The 14,090-nt window shown below is 50.3% G+C and overlaps 1 long non-coding RNA gene across 1 annotated transcript; it reads left to right on the top strand.

The window, feature by feature from the left end:
- Positions 1–11,143: 11,143 nt before the first annotated feature.
- Positions 11,144–13,053, top strand: LOC122486426. The gene is made up of 3 exons (XR_006298154.1): positions 11,144–11,250; positions 11,679–11,846; positions 13,008–13,053. It is a non-coding gene; the product is annotated as an uncharacterized LOC122486426 (long non-coding RNA).
- Positions 13,054–14,090: the final 1,037 nt, after the last annotated feature.

The raw sequence follows: 14,090 nt of genomic DNA, 5'->3' as shown, positions 1-14,090 counted from the left end.
GAGAAAAGTATGCATCCTGGGGGGAAATCAGCACATACGACCTCAGCTCCCCACGCTGAGCAGACACAGCCAGATTCTCCAACACGAATTCGAATTCGCTCCGCCCTGAGGAGCCTGTGGGTATTCAACAGTTCCTTGTTGAATGCGAGTGTGGGTGCAAACAGAGGGATTCTGACTGCAAACACAGTCCTAGGAGGTGGCCTCCAATAGCCCACGTGTAAATTCACCCTACACGACGGGGTGAATGTTCACGGGGCCCGGGGGGCCCTCGATGCCCGTCCACAAGATTTCAGGTGACGTGGGGCTGGAGGGGGTGACACACACCGTGCCATCACATCCCCGCTCGCGTGCGGCCGAGTTATTAAGACAATATGCTCCATTCTCGAGTCTGAGTGACGGCGTAACTTACTTTTGGGGTCAAGTAGCAGGAAAGCGGGCGGAGAGATTTTGAAGCCAGCAGAATCCGAGATCAGAAACAGCGAAAGCTTGGCGAGCCACGGGATCGCTTCGCTTCCAGCAGGTGAAACAAGAAATCCAAACGCCAGCCTCTGCCAAGCCTTTCGGCATACATCACATCAAAGACTTCTTTAAAAAATACTTCAGAAATTGTTTTTAAACTATTTTAAAATTATCCAGTATTTAAATAGTTTAAATATAATATAATTTAATACATTTCAAATAATATTTGTTTTCTTTTTTTAAAAAATACACTTTTTTAATGCGTTTCTTCGCAGGAGCAGGCTGTGGGACACTGACGTGGACCCCTGGGCCTGAAGGCCGTCCAGGTGGACAGAGAGCCCTGCAGCCACAGCCTCCTGCCACCAGGGAGGGTGGCTCTCAAAGGTGGTGACAAGCAGGCCTGTCATCTGGTGACCAGCCACCACCGAATGCCAGGGCTGAGGGCGGGACTGAGACATGGGACTGAGAAGTGGACAAATGAGAGGAGGTGGTCCCTTTCTAACGTGACCCTAGCGGAGGCCTGGCAGGCTCCTGTGGGACCAACAGCCACCCGGCCATCGTGCCAGGTTCCCAACGTTGTTCTCCTAATGTCCTGGGATATCAATGGGTCCTTTCTCCTCTGTCCCAGCCTTGGCCCCTGTGAGGGACGCCAGGCAGGCTGCGGGGCACTGGCCCTGGTTCGGGGTGGCCTGCTGTCCTCTCATGGTGGACCCAGCTTCCAGGTTCAGGACAAAGACCACACGGGTGACGTGCCTCCCCTCCCCCGGGGCCTGTGATATGACCACAACTTAATGCCGCGATGTCACTGGGTCCCGGCACTGGGCCAGGCACTCGCAGGCTCCGAGCACTCAGATTCGAGCAAGAACCACCCATTCCCTCAAGGAGCCCGCCGTCCCACGGCGGCGGGGGGGTCCCCCTGGGGCCCCCGCCAGCCCGTCGCTCCCCACACGGCCGCAGACACCCCCCGCGGGCGCCCAGAGGCTCCTACTGAAACCCACCCTGTGTCCTGGGCAGACTGCCAGCACGCTGTGAGGGGGGAGCAGCTCCCGAAGTTAAAGAGACAGAGAAGAAACAGAGAAGTGGTCTGTGTTGTGTCATAGCTGCATCGGAGCAAGCTTGGAGTCCGGACGGAGGAGGTGAGGCAGCAACAGCAGGGCAGGCAAGGACGTGCACTGTGGGAGGCTCGGCTGGGTCCCAACCCCCACGCGCCACTCCCAAAGACGGAAGGGCCCTCCTGTGCACGGAGGTCGATGTCTGTCATAAAGAAAAGAGCAGGAACCCAAACAGGGACTCGAGGGACATCCCACGCCTCCCCTGCACCCCTCCATAAGCACCAGCTCATCCTGCCGCCACCGTGAGTGTTCACCGCCCTTCCCCATCCCAGGCATCGGCCCGACCCCGTCATCCCACAGAGCCACTGCTCCAGAAGTCCCGGCTTCCGTGTCTGGGCCCAGCATCCAGAATGCTCTCTGTGAAACAGTATCTGAGCATCGTGCCCACCCGACACCTTCCCCCCACACCCACTGGGGAAGACTCCACCCACCTGGACACCCACACCTCACCTGGCACCCTCCCCACGGCCCCTCCCCTCCCACCTCCGTGGCTTCCTTCCCACCGGTGGGAAGCGTCCTTCCCCTCTTCTGTGTGCACATCTGATCCGCCTTGAACACTTTCCTTGGGCCACCCCGTCCAGGCCACCTGGACTCCCCCGCTCAGTCCCCCACTTGACTGTCCGGGTCCTCCTGCTGAGTGAACCCTCTGGTGGCCTGCACACCTGTCCCTTGTCAGCTGTGTGACACCCTGGAAATGTCACTAGCCCTCTAACTTATGTCCTCATCCAGACACATAAGGATCATCCCAGTAAGGGCTTTGCCTGGTGAGGGAGCAGTCCCCACACGTGCTCAGCAGAGGGCCCCACACAGACCTCCCGCCCCACCCTGGGCTGACATCCTCGCAGGCACCCCCGGGCCAGAGCCACCTGCGGCCCCTTCAAACACCACAGCTAGGCCACATGTTGCTCCCAGTAGACAATGAAGGAGGAAGGAAGGAAAAGAAAAAGTTAATTTATTCTGTGCCCAGTGCTGTCAAAGCCAAGCTCCTCCTTAATCAATACGTTGCATTCATGAACTCAGCTTCCAGCTGGAAAGCGAGGACAGTGCTCATCAATACAGACAGTATTTGGGTGGGTCCCAAGTAAAAGCTCATGGAATTGAGGAAAAAGAACCAGCGTAGAAATAATTGCTAAACTCTGTTTTCCGATAACAGTCTTTCCGTAAACATTTATTTTAACAATAAGGAGGCAGTGGAATGATTTCTGAGTGGAAACGACCCTGCTCCTGCCAGAAATGCCAGACGATTTCTAAATTCTAAAGCATCGCTGCAGAAATGTCTTAGTCACCACAAAATAAGCCTTTGGAAAATGCCCGCGTTGGTCCAGACACATTCTTTGATGCCAGGGCGACCTCGGGCCCTCTGACCTTTGTCTCGGGCTCCCCACCGAGGAATCGCGTGGGACCAAGAGGCCGCGGCCACCATGAGACGTCAGCCCGGGACCCCATGGGCCATGTCCCCCGTGTGTCCACGCCCAGTGCGGGGAATCGACCCCTAGGGCAGTGCAGGGCTGCGTCTCCCGAGATTCTGTGCCCTGCACAGATGTTCGCCCTGTTTGCAAGAAAGTAGGGGAAATACGTTGAAAATACAACTTAATGGGGCACGTTTGGTCTCACAGAAAATCTCAGCGGCCAGTTCCCGATTCCGCCTCATTGCTATTGACGGACCATCTAGGGACAGCGTCATTCTCGTCTCCTGTCGCCCCCAGACCAGCGCCCTCACATCGGAGCCCTGACACGGTCTCCATATCCCCCTTCTCCGTGGCTTCTCTCCTCCTCGTGGCCCTGAGAGTGGTATTTTCACCTCCGAGCTCTGACCTTCCTTCCTCCAGTGGGAACACTCTCGTGGAGCCCCCAGTGGACCCAACCCGAACACAAGGGCCGGGAAGTGTTCGGTCTCCATCAAAGGGGCTGCGGACAGCGGATGCCTCCCTTGTCCAAAAGGCGCTTCCTTGCGAGCAGCCGGTGCCCCGGCGTGTGACCTCGCCCTGTCCTGTGCCCAGGGATGGCTCAGCTGCCTGCTCATTTCTCCATATTTGGATAATAGCAATTTCACCCGTGATGTCCCCCAAATCGAACCTATATCCCCAAAGCCCCAGTACATGATGTGCCCCCAGGAACCCCACAGCAGGATGCCAGGGGTCTCCAGCCCCTGTGGGCCCTCCCAGCGCTGCCCCATTTCACCGCCCCTGCACCCTGGGTTTCCTGTGGATAAGCAGCCTCAGGACAAGACTTTCAAAGCTCTTTATCAGCACTCGCGGGAATAAAATCCAGTTTGGGTCGTCTGTGTTTTGAAGAAGGCGCCATTTGATACCCACATGTCACATTCAGGACACGGATGTGTCAGTCATATTCCCTGACCTTCCTTTTCCAGCGTCTGTGGGATCTCCTTTGGTGCTGACATCATCTCTCTATCTCCGTCCGCGCTCTCTGGAGCCCAGGAGGCAGTGCTCGTACTGATGGCAGGTGCATGTGGGACCACCCTGCAGCACCCCAGGAGCCGGCCCAGCCCCCGAGTCCCTGCCCGGTACTGGCTCCTTGCCCGTCACACGTATTCCCAGCTCTGTGAAAAGCACCACGTAAATGCCTGATGAAGACGTACGTGGGAGAAACTTGCAACCGTCCAAGGCTGCTAAAACTCAAGGGTCAAGGGCACCAGAGCCCCCCAGACTGGAAGCCTTCCCCTGCCTTCCCTGTGCATTCACATCACCTCACCCAGAGAGCCTCCCGGGTCCCAGCACCCAGACTCAGCTGTGCCCTCCTGTGATCGGAGCTGCTCCCGATGACCTCCCCGATCGGCGGGCTCCAAGTGGAGCCGCCTTGCCCCGTGCCCCGTGCCCTGTGCTCCAGGCTCACTGTCTGTCAACCTTGGCCCCTCAGCGCAGCACAAACGAATGTGGCAAAGAGAGGGATGGGGGCCCTCGGGCCCTGGTGCCATCCCGCTCGGGCAGCGTCTCCAGCTGGCAGGTGACCAGACGGGAGCCAGACGTGGGTCAGCGAGTGCCCAGCGTCACGAGCTCGTCTGAGACACGGAAACGCACATGGACGCGGTAGGGAGCACCTTTCACCTGAGGTCAAGCTGCCGGAAGACTGACCTCGGCCTTCTCCATTTCTCCCTCCCGAAACCGTTTGCAAATGGCTCCCACCTCTGCCTGGCAGGGTCATGGGTACTGCCGACAGGAGCCCTGCCCTCCTGAGCGTCCCTGCCACCAGGGGTCCCACACCAGGAGACTAGAAGAATTTGTGTGGACAGTAGGAGCAGGCAGGCGCTAGTGGGACAAGGAGGCAGGCGGTGGGGTGCATGCTGCCCGCAGGCCCGGGTTGGTTGGAGGGCGGGAGGGGTCTCCCAGAGGAGGTTTCTCAGTGGGGGCCCTTTGGAAACATGGGTGGTGAGCACGGAGGCTGCAGGGGACCCTGAGATGAGGGATCCTGACACAAAGGGACCCTGAGCCAAGGGGACCAGGCAGAGGGGACCCTGAACTGAGGGGACCCTGAGCCAAGAGGACAGCAGGTTGTGCTTTGCTGGAGGTCAGAACACAGAGCTAAGACTTCTGTGAGTCGGTGACAGGAGGGAACACCCCAGATTGATAAATGACGGGTTTTCAATAATTTGGGGCAAGACTTCCTCCCTAAACCTCTTGGGAAGAGACCCCAGCAGCAGGCAGAGGACAGGAGTCTTCAGGGGGATCCGTACCCCCTTCCAGGGCTCACCTCACCAGCTGAGTCTGCAGCAGACTCGGGAGCAGAGAAGCAGGGGACTTGGGAAGGGGACAGGGGACAGGATGGACTTGGGAAGTAATTTGTTTTCCTTCCCATTTCACAGATGGGCCCGCTGAGATACTCCAAGGGAAAGGGTTTGACCAGTCACAGAATAAACTGTGCATACGTTTACATGCACGGACATGTCTGTTGATGCATAATACACACGGAGAAGAGCATACACCTTATGAATGTGCTGTTCCATGCCCACGGATCCAGACACACGACACCAGCCGTGCTGCCTCCCCGTCACATGCCTCAGAGGCAACCACTTCTCAGGGCGCTGTCACCACCGGGCCCTTCCGACTCTGAACTCAGAATCAGTGGACTCTCCTGCTCAGCATCACGTCTGTGACATTCTTAAAGCTGTGGGAAGTGGTACTTTGTCAGCTTGCATCGCTGGGTAGTGCCTCCGTTATCTAAACGGAACAAAGTGCGTTAATCCATTAAATGTCGACAGACACTGGGTCCTTCCCGGTTGGAGGTGAGTGTATCACTGCTCGTGTGAATATTCTCACAGCGTCGCTGGAGGTCACACATGTGCACGCGTGCGGATCGTGCAACTTGAGGTGTGACAACCCAGGGTGTGCCGGGGTGAATCTTCGGCAGACAATACGCCCAAGTGTTGTCCAAAGTGGTGATGGCCACCGGCGTGCCTGGGAGCAGCCAGTGCCTCCCGTGTCCGTGGAGCAGACCCTGAGGTGTGGGTGCTGGTCCTCGCTCTGCTGTGACGTCCCTGCAACCCTGAAATGTGTGTCACTTCTTGGGTTCTCCGTCCTTTCCTCTGATGAGTGCTAATGCACCTTCAGGCCCTCCCCTCACCCTGACTCTGGAAGACATACTTGTATATCTGTTCAGGGACAGTGTGTGTATATTGTGAGGAAAGCATGTTAGAAATCACTGAAGTTGAGGTGCACGAGGGGGGTCAGTGGATTAAGCGTCGACTCTCAATTTTGGTTCATGAGTTCGAGCCCCATGTTGGGCTCTGTGCTGACAGTGTGGAGCCTGCTTGAGATTCTCTCTCTCCCTGTCTTTATGACCCTCCCCCACTCATGCTCGCTCTCCCTCTGTCTCTCAAAATAAATAAACTATAAAAAATATTTTTAAAACATGTTAAAGTTGAGGCTACAAAAGTACTTTCATGCTGATGGGGCATACATCAGGATTTCGCTTCAAAATGCAGGCTCTTCTGATTATTTAAATCACTCTGGAAGTAATGATAGAATAAATTTGCTGACATGAGCACAAAGGAACACAAATTCTGTTCTACAGAAAGCCGTTTCTGACAAATACACAAAGAACAGAAGAAAGCGCCTCACTGTGCTGGGTATTTGAAATGCTGACAGTAAACCGTCACATGCCTGACCCTCAGGCAGGGCTCGGCGATATTTCGGGATAGAAGCCAAATTCTGTGTGATGGAAACACGTGTACCTGCTCTTAAAGGGTCCCTCGCTCCCTCAAGCACGTGTCACCCCGGGTACATCTGGAGAGAGAATGTGAGCACTTTCTACTGATCAATCAAGAAAGTCGTTACTACCGGCCTGTGAAAGGGGGGTGAGGGAAGACCCAGTGGCCATCCCCAGCCACCTCTACCGGGTTTTACGCCTATCCGAGGGGAGCCGACAGTGTCATGGAAAAACTCACACCAGAACTGCACCCTGAAGTTGAGGGGGCTATCACGGTCACCGGGAAGGTGACAAACACTGCCCTGGAGCTGGTGGGCTCCAACACTGTCCCCTCGTAACAGAGAACACAGGGAAAGGGCCAAGAGAGTGGGGCGTGTCGTGTGGCAGGATAGACCTGTGTCCACGATGGGAGAACTGGATCCAGGACTCTGACAGGATCCCGGGATCTTAATCACCTTTCTGGGCCACTTAACTTTGCTCCATTCCCATGTTTTCCCATGAAGCTTTCAATAAGGTGCTTCATAAAGCAAAGGGTCAGGAAGTGTTGGCAAGATAGAGACCGTAATGTGTGTCTCTCCGTTCACCCTCCGGGAAGGTTGCTGTTGGGGTGAGCAGCAGAGTATACGACGTAGGAAAACTCAAAGTGGGGGAGGAAACAGCCCATCCACAAGCCAGAAACAGTGAGGAATCACCGCCAGAGGCCTCACGGATGAGCCGCATTCGGAGGATGAGCACAACGAGGGAATGTGCACAATGGCCATGAGGCTGTGGGCGAAGGCACTGTAAACCTCGCTGACATTCCTGAGCAAAGGTGGGTATTCGCCCTCTAGCCTCGGGACCCACGAGGAACTGGACCCCACAAGGCACTGGGCAATCTCAGGATCACTGCTGAACTGTCCGCCCCATAGAGCAGAGGGGAGGGCATGGCGGGTCCCTTAGTGGATGGATGCCAACACCACTCCCAGGGTATGGACACCCGGTCTCGGTTCCCGCAGTTACAGCCCAGTCCTAAATGTGGCCAAAGCCATTCCCGTAATGATGAAAAGGGGGCACAAAAAGAAAACTGCATTAAAAAGAAGAGAGACACCACTTGAATCTAAGGACACAGCACCTGTGGGAACAAACATCCCCAGGAAAACGGAGGGGTGGATGAACATTACAACCACCCAATCAGAACAAGCCTTCAGGAGGAAGAAACACTAAAAATGAGGAAGCAAAGAGTGAAGTAGAGAAGGCAGGAATGCTGGTTGGTGATGACAGAGGCACTGCAAAGCTGAGGGATGCATGAGGGGTTGAGAAAACATGCAGGATGTGTGTAAAACCTGGAGGAAAAATGGACAAATGTATGAGCATAAGTCCAGAAAAGCCACAGAGCAAGAAGAACAGACCCAGGAAAGGCACAGTGGTCCTCATGATGAGAAAACTGAAGAAATGGAATGAAATCAATAACCAAAGAAACAGTTGAAACAAATCTCTGAGCCCAAGAAAGATTTAAGGATCAGGTGCCGGCAAGATTTAATGGGAAAAAGAGACAACCCCATCAGTCTTTAAAAAGAGTTCAGGATGTGTAGGTGAAGGAAAATACAAAGCCACCTGCAAAATAAGCACATATTTGTTTCCTATTCTACAACACTACCATTATAACAAAATGGCACATGTTTGACACAGTGTTGAACAGAAGCCATCTTAACTGTAAATTTTCTAGACTAGATTTCACTCATGAATAAAGACAAAAGAATGGCATTTTCAGATATCCAGGGAGTAGAACATCAAAGTATATGCTTCCTGGAAAACACTGCCTGAAAATTAGCAAGATTAACCAGGACACAGAACTCACCACAGTGGGTCATGAAAGGAAATCATGGGAAGCATCAGAGCCATACTTATAATTATAATACCAATGTTTGCTGTAAATTTTGGTTGAAAATCTAATGCAAGGAAGAAAATAATTCTTGAAAGGCAAGTTAAATCATGTGTTTAAAAAAAAACTAACATTGAGCTGGCCCTAGTGGAACAATAATACCAAGAAATGTAATAGAAATAAAGATGGGGAAAATTAAGAGAAATAAAGCTTGTTTAAAATAGTCCCATCTTAGAGGCACCTGGGTGGCTCAGTCAGTTAAGTGTCCAACTTCAGCTCAGGTCATTATCTCACAGCTTGTGAGTTTGAGCCCCATGTTGAGCTCTGTGTTGACAACTCGGAGCCTGGAGCCCACTTTGGATTCTGTGTCTCCCTCTCTCTCTGCCCCTCCCCTGCTCATGCTCTCTCTCTGTTTCTCAAAAATGAACAAAACATTTTTTAAAAATTAAAAATAAATAAATAAATAAATTAGCCATCTTACCTATATGTTGGGCAGAGAAAGGAATTTAATATAAACTGAGTGACTGTCAACACTGAGCATGAAAGGAAAAGAGTGTTCAATATTAGGATTGAAAAGAATACATAACTTCCAGAATATTAAATAAATATATGAAAAAGGAGACATCCTCTTGCAAGAGCAAGGCAGTGGGGAAAGAAGTTATAAAATAAAACTGAAATAATAATGGACAATTTACAGATTACAATAAATGTAAATGGGTTATATTCTCCTCTTAAAAGTGATTCTACATTGAGGCAAAAATAAAACCAATTTTCACTTATGAAGCACATGATAAAAAGAAAATATGCAACCAACAAAGATGTGGTAGACTGCATTAATGATCCCGGTTCATCAGCACCATTTCTACCCATGCAAAGTTGCATCCCCCCAACTATGGGTCACGAAATTCCCCAATACTGGGCTCAGTCATGTGATTGGCCAATGAGACACTAGTCAACATGATGTAAGAAGCATCTTGGAAATTTCTCATCCCGTCCTGTGCTCTGCAGTCACCAGGAGAAGATACTGGTCCATTGGTTCCAGGGATAGGATGTAAGAGGTGTGCAGTGGGGCCACCCCAGGCTGATCCTAGCCCTGCTCACCCAGGCCAGGACTGACCCCTGAACCACGAGTGACTCCAGCCAAGGTCAGCTTGGAAGGCTTGGAAAAGTGGAAGCCCCAGATTTAGGAAAACAAATTGTTACTGTTGCATGCCATTGATCGCGCCTTATCATCCAGAGAAAGCTCACTAACATATTAGCTCAGGCTTTTCCAACCTTGGCGCCATTGGGATTTGGGGTGGGATAATTTTTACTTGACGCTGTCAACAAACAGACTTCAGGTGACATTATGGAACACTCCCCAACAACAGCAGAGCAGAAACCCTTCCCAAGCACTTGAGGAAGCATGAGGGAGAGGTTTGTGTTGACGGAAGAGCTCTGTATGTTGACATGCTGATGGTGGTTTGGTCACACAAATCCACATGTGGCTGAAGTGATATAGGCCACCCCCAAAGGGAGAGGTACACACAAAACTGGTGACATAACAGTCAACTCCACTCTTTTTATACTTTACTTAGTTACATAATGTGTCATCAGCAGGGGGACAGGGGACATGGGGCTCATCTCTACAACTTCCCCTGAAGGGAATCTATAATTATTTATAAATAAAAAGTAGCAAATACACACAGTATGCTTACAGCTTGTATCCTCCTATACAACCTAAACAAAAGTACGAACCAGAAGACCGACCAAGGCAAATGTGACCTGGAGTTGCATTTCATGCTGAGTTTAACACTGGCCTTTGAACTGGGTTAGCACCTGTGGCTCTGTCCCTTCTCTGTTTAAGTAACTAATTCCAATTAAATTAATGCTGTCTGGTGACAGAGCAGTCTTAAACAGAAGCATAAATCTGGTCTTGGAAATTTCAAGGCAGTGCTAAGTAATGATATGTTCATCCATGAGATCCGGCATACACTAGCATTTTTATTTAGCCTTCATGTATTATCAAAATGAGGAAACAAAATGAAACATTAATTTTCAGAAATCTCACAAAATTCTGAGAATAACTGCTTCCAATTAAAGAAATATGGCACGTCACATCTAGCTCAACTGTATAATGTGTACGTTATGTTTTCTGTTTCAGCCTTGGCATCCTCTGTGGGTGTCCCGACCTTGGAAAGGGTAATAGATTGATGCATAAAAAGAGACAAGATGAGAATAATGTGCAAAAAGACTCATGAGTGATATGGTGTTTTTAAAAGCAAAATACATGGCTGCACGTATCTGCTCTAAATCCTAATTTTGTTTTCTTGCATGTGTGAGCATCTGTGGGTCAGAAGACAACTGTGTGTCAGCAGTGGTGTTACCTGTGTAGTGATATGACACAGGTGTATACAACTTCTATAATTTCCATGGGTTTCTGATGTGGAATAAAGAACATGTATTACTTTGACCAAGTAATCATATTGTTCAAAACAGATTATATGACAAATGTTCTTTATGTTGTCATAGTTGCGTGCCCCGCCTTCCAGCACTGGATGTCCCCAGCCCCATGCTGCAGAATGGCAGTTTTCCTGGTTACCTTCATGTTGAAATAGACTTCACACTATCCAGGTGATGAAAAATAATCTCCAGGGACTAAGTCATTCTTTGAAGGTATGATTTGAATGTGATTCTATTCAGTGTGGTGCCCCCAGAATCTAGAACCTTGTCTGGGTTGTTGTTTTTTGTCAAGGAACCAGCTTGAATTTATTTATGAGTTCCAATATATCTGTTTTTAATGTATCTTTGTTGTTTGGGGGACATCATGTATGCCTATCATAAATTAGAAACAAACACTTAAAAGTGTAAGTAACAGGTCAAAGTAAAATAGAATCGAACCACAAAGTTCAGTAACTGCTGCCATTTTGGTAAACCTACTTCCAAACACACATCCCTATCCACACCTGCACAAGCAGATTATAAGGTACAAAACTTCACATCACTGAGCCACATGTTTCATTACTTGATTTTTAAATTACAAATTATGTTGTAAACCCTTTCTAGGAAAACAAATATAAGTAAATGTCATCTCTTTAAAATAGATGAACTGAATCTGTGTACCATGGGATATAAAATTGTGGGGGAATGTGTAACCTACTGGCCTTAGATGTGAAACCATAAAATTATGAGCTACTGAAACCAGGAAAACATACCTAAAAAAAAGAAAGAAAACATCCTTGGACTTGAAGAAAGATGTATAAACACAAAAGGTGAGTCAGAGTTTCCTGTCACTGGCAGTTTTCCAAATGCATCCCACACTTTCTGCAGAGTCCTCGAAGGACAGCAGGATGCGGTCACTGTCCCTGTAGGGAGCCTAAAGTGCTGCAGGACACATATCTGTGGGACAGCTCTTGTGATTAGCACGTGTGTAGGAAGCATGTACGATTTACTGGAAAGAAACCCCAGAGCCGGGCCTTCTGAGACCTGAGGAGGAGCACATCTGTTCAGGGAGGAAACAATCCAAGGAGGTGTTCAAGATGTTCAAAGGCCGCTGCCTTTCCCTGTTAAAAACACCAACAACGTAACAATGCAGGGAAATGATTCGACCTGACGTTTCACTGTATGCACACAGCAGGTACTCTACACCACTTTGCTCCCAAGTGTTTCTCCTTAAATGAACCTGATAAATGACAGTATCAGGGAAGACATTCCAAGGCTTACCAAGTCACCATCAACTCAGCTTTGGAAACGGGGCTTTCGGTACCTCCCGTCCTCCAGCCCAGGAATTTAACACGCAGGTGCTTTTAAAATAATTACCTTGTTTTGCATTCTGTATGTTAATATTACATTCCCAGAGTAGAGAGCACACACAGCATCCACTGACTTGGCCAAGTAGGCTGTGCCCTTAATAGTCTGGTTTCACATTGTCTTGGCTTAATGGGGAGCGTAACTGTGGGGCAAAGTGCAGGCAGAAATCTGTAGAGAACGAGTTTGGCTCCAGAAACCCTAGGAACACGAGGCCGGGTCCCAGCTGTGCAGGTGTGGACAAGTATTCAAATTTGACAGCCTCCCCCCAGCCCTGTTTATTCCACTAAAACTGAACAGAGCAAAACCGACTTAGAAATTAGAGGGATATCGTGCTAGAGAATCTTGCCCGTCACAAGAGCACTGCTGTCCAAGAACACCCCCCTCCCCTGTTTCTAATTAAGAGTCTCAGCACCCTGTAAGCCCCAGGGGGTGCATGGCTTCAGATTTCTCAACACCTCCGACTAAGTACCAGCCTCACACACCCATGCTTTGCCTTTGGAAAACATGCTGTAACAGTGTAGGCATCTGGTTGAATGTCACAAATTTATATGCACAAAATACTTACTCCCTACCTTGAATCTACTGGTTCTTTTATATTTACAATTTTGTTTTATTATCAACAGGAGAAATGCGTGGTGACAAGGGCAATAATACAATTTGCAAGACTGGCTTGACGGTCCTTTAAGTGTCACCTAGTGGGTGCTGGAAAACGCCACAGGAGTTACCATAGAAACTGATGAAGATTCCTGAAAATAGTTAGGGACTAAACCATTGGTCCACCTGGGGCCGGGACGCATGCGTTTCCATGGGAACGGGAGCTGTTTGCTGCTGGGTGATGTGAGGGAGATGGGAGGGCATGGCTTCCGGGAGTCATGTGTTTACTGGAAACGTGGTTAAAAGTCCTAGTACAGCTTTGTCAGGCACAGATTCAGTGTGACCCTCTGTAGGGAAATTGGACATAAGTGATGAGGTTTGGGGGTGTCAGGGGTGGGGGGATCTGGAGCCAACAGCCAAGAAAGAATTCTTGAAGACGTCTTTGGTGCATAAAGGTGGTTTATTAAAGCACGGGGACAGGATCCATGGGCAGGAGGAGCTGCACTGGGGTCGTGACGGGTAACTCATCACATACCCTCAGTTTGGGAGGGGGCAGGGATAGAGTAAGTCTCTTAGGAATTTTGGAAGCAAGGTTTCCAGGACCTTGAGGGGGTCGCTGTGGCCAGGGAAACGCCATTTATCACCGTTTAGTAAAACCTCAGTCCTGAGACCCCTCAGGTGTATATCGGGGGCCCTAAGCCTGGAGCATGAGGCCAGCATGTGTCCTGTGGCAGTTGAGATAAAGGAAGGAGACTTACAGGGTCCTCGAGGTGGAGTGATGTGAAGCTGAGATTCCCTTCTGTTCCCCGCAAAGTGTCATCGTGGAGGCAGCTGACCCCCTCGAGGGAGGTCACTGCGCCGGTTTCAAGGACTGGTCAGTGAGCTGTAGGCAGTAAGGGGATTTGATGTTTCGTTTGCCTCAGTTTCCCACGTCACCATGGCAAGCACTTGAACCCCCCTCCTGTTCTTGGGCAGCCAGGAGTGTCCGAGGAGCATCACACAGATCCACCTGGGGGAGGGGTGCTGTCTGCCTGTGCTCTGCCCTCAGCCCACCCCATGCTCCCTTATCAATAAGTATATTCTATTTATATTAAATACACATAAACGTATGT

Source organism: Prionailurus bengalensis, chromosome A2 (genome assembly GCF_016509475.1).
Source record: "Prionailurus bengalensis isolate Pbe53 chromosome A2, Fcat_Pben_1.1_paternal_pri, whole genome shotgun sequence".
Classification (NCBI taxonomy): domain Eukaryota; kingdom Metazoa; phylum Chordata; class Mammalia; order Carnivora; family Felidae; genus Prionailurus; species Prionailurus bengalensis.
This window is presented reverse-complemented; position numbering and strand designations above follow the sequence as displayed.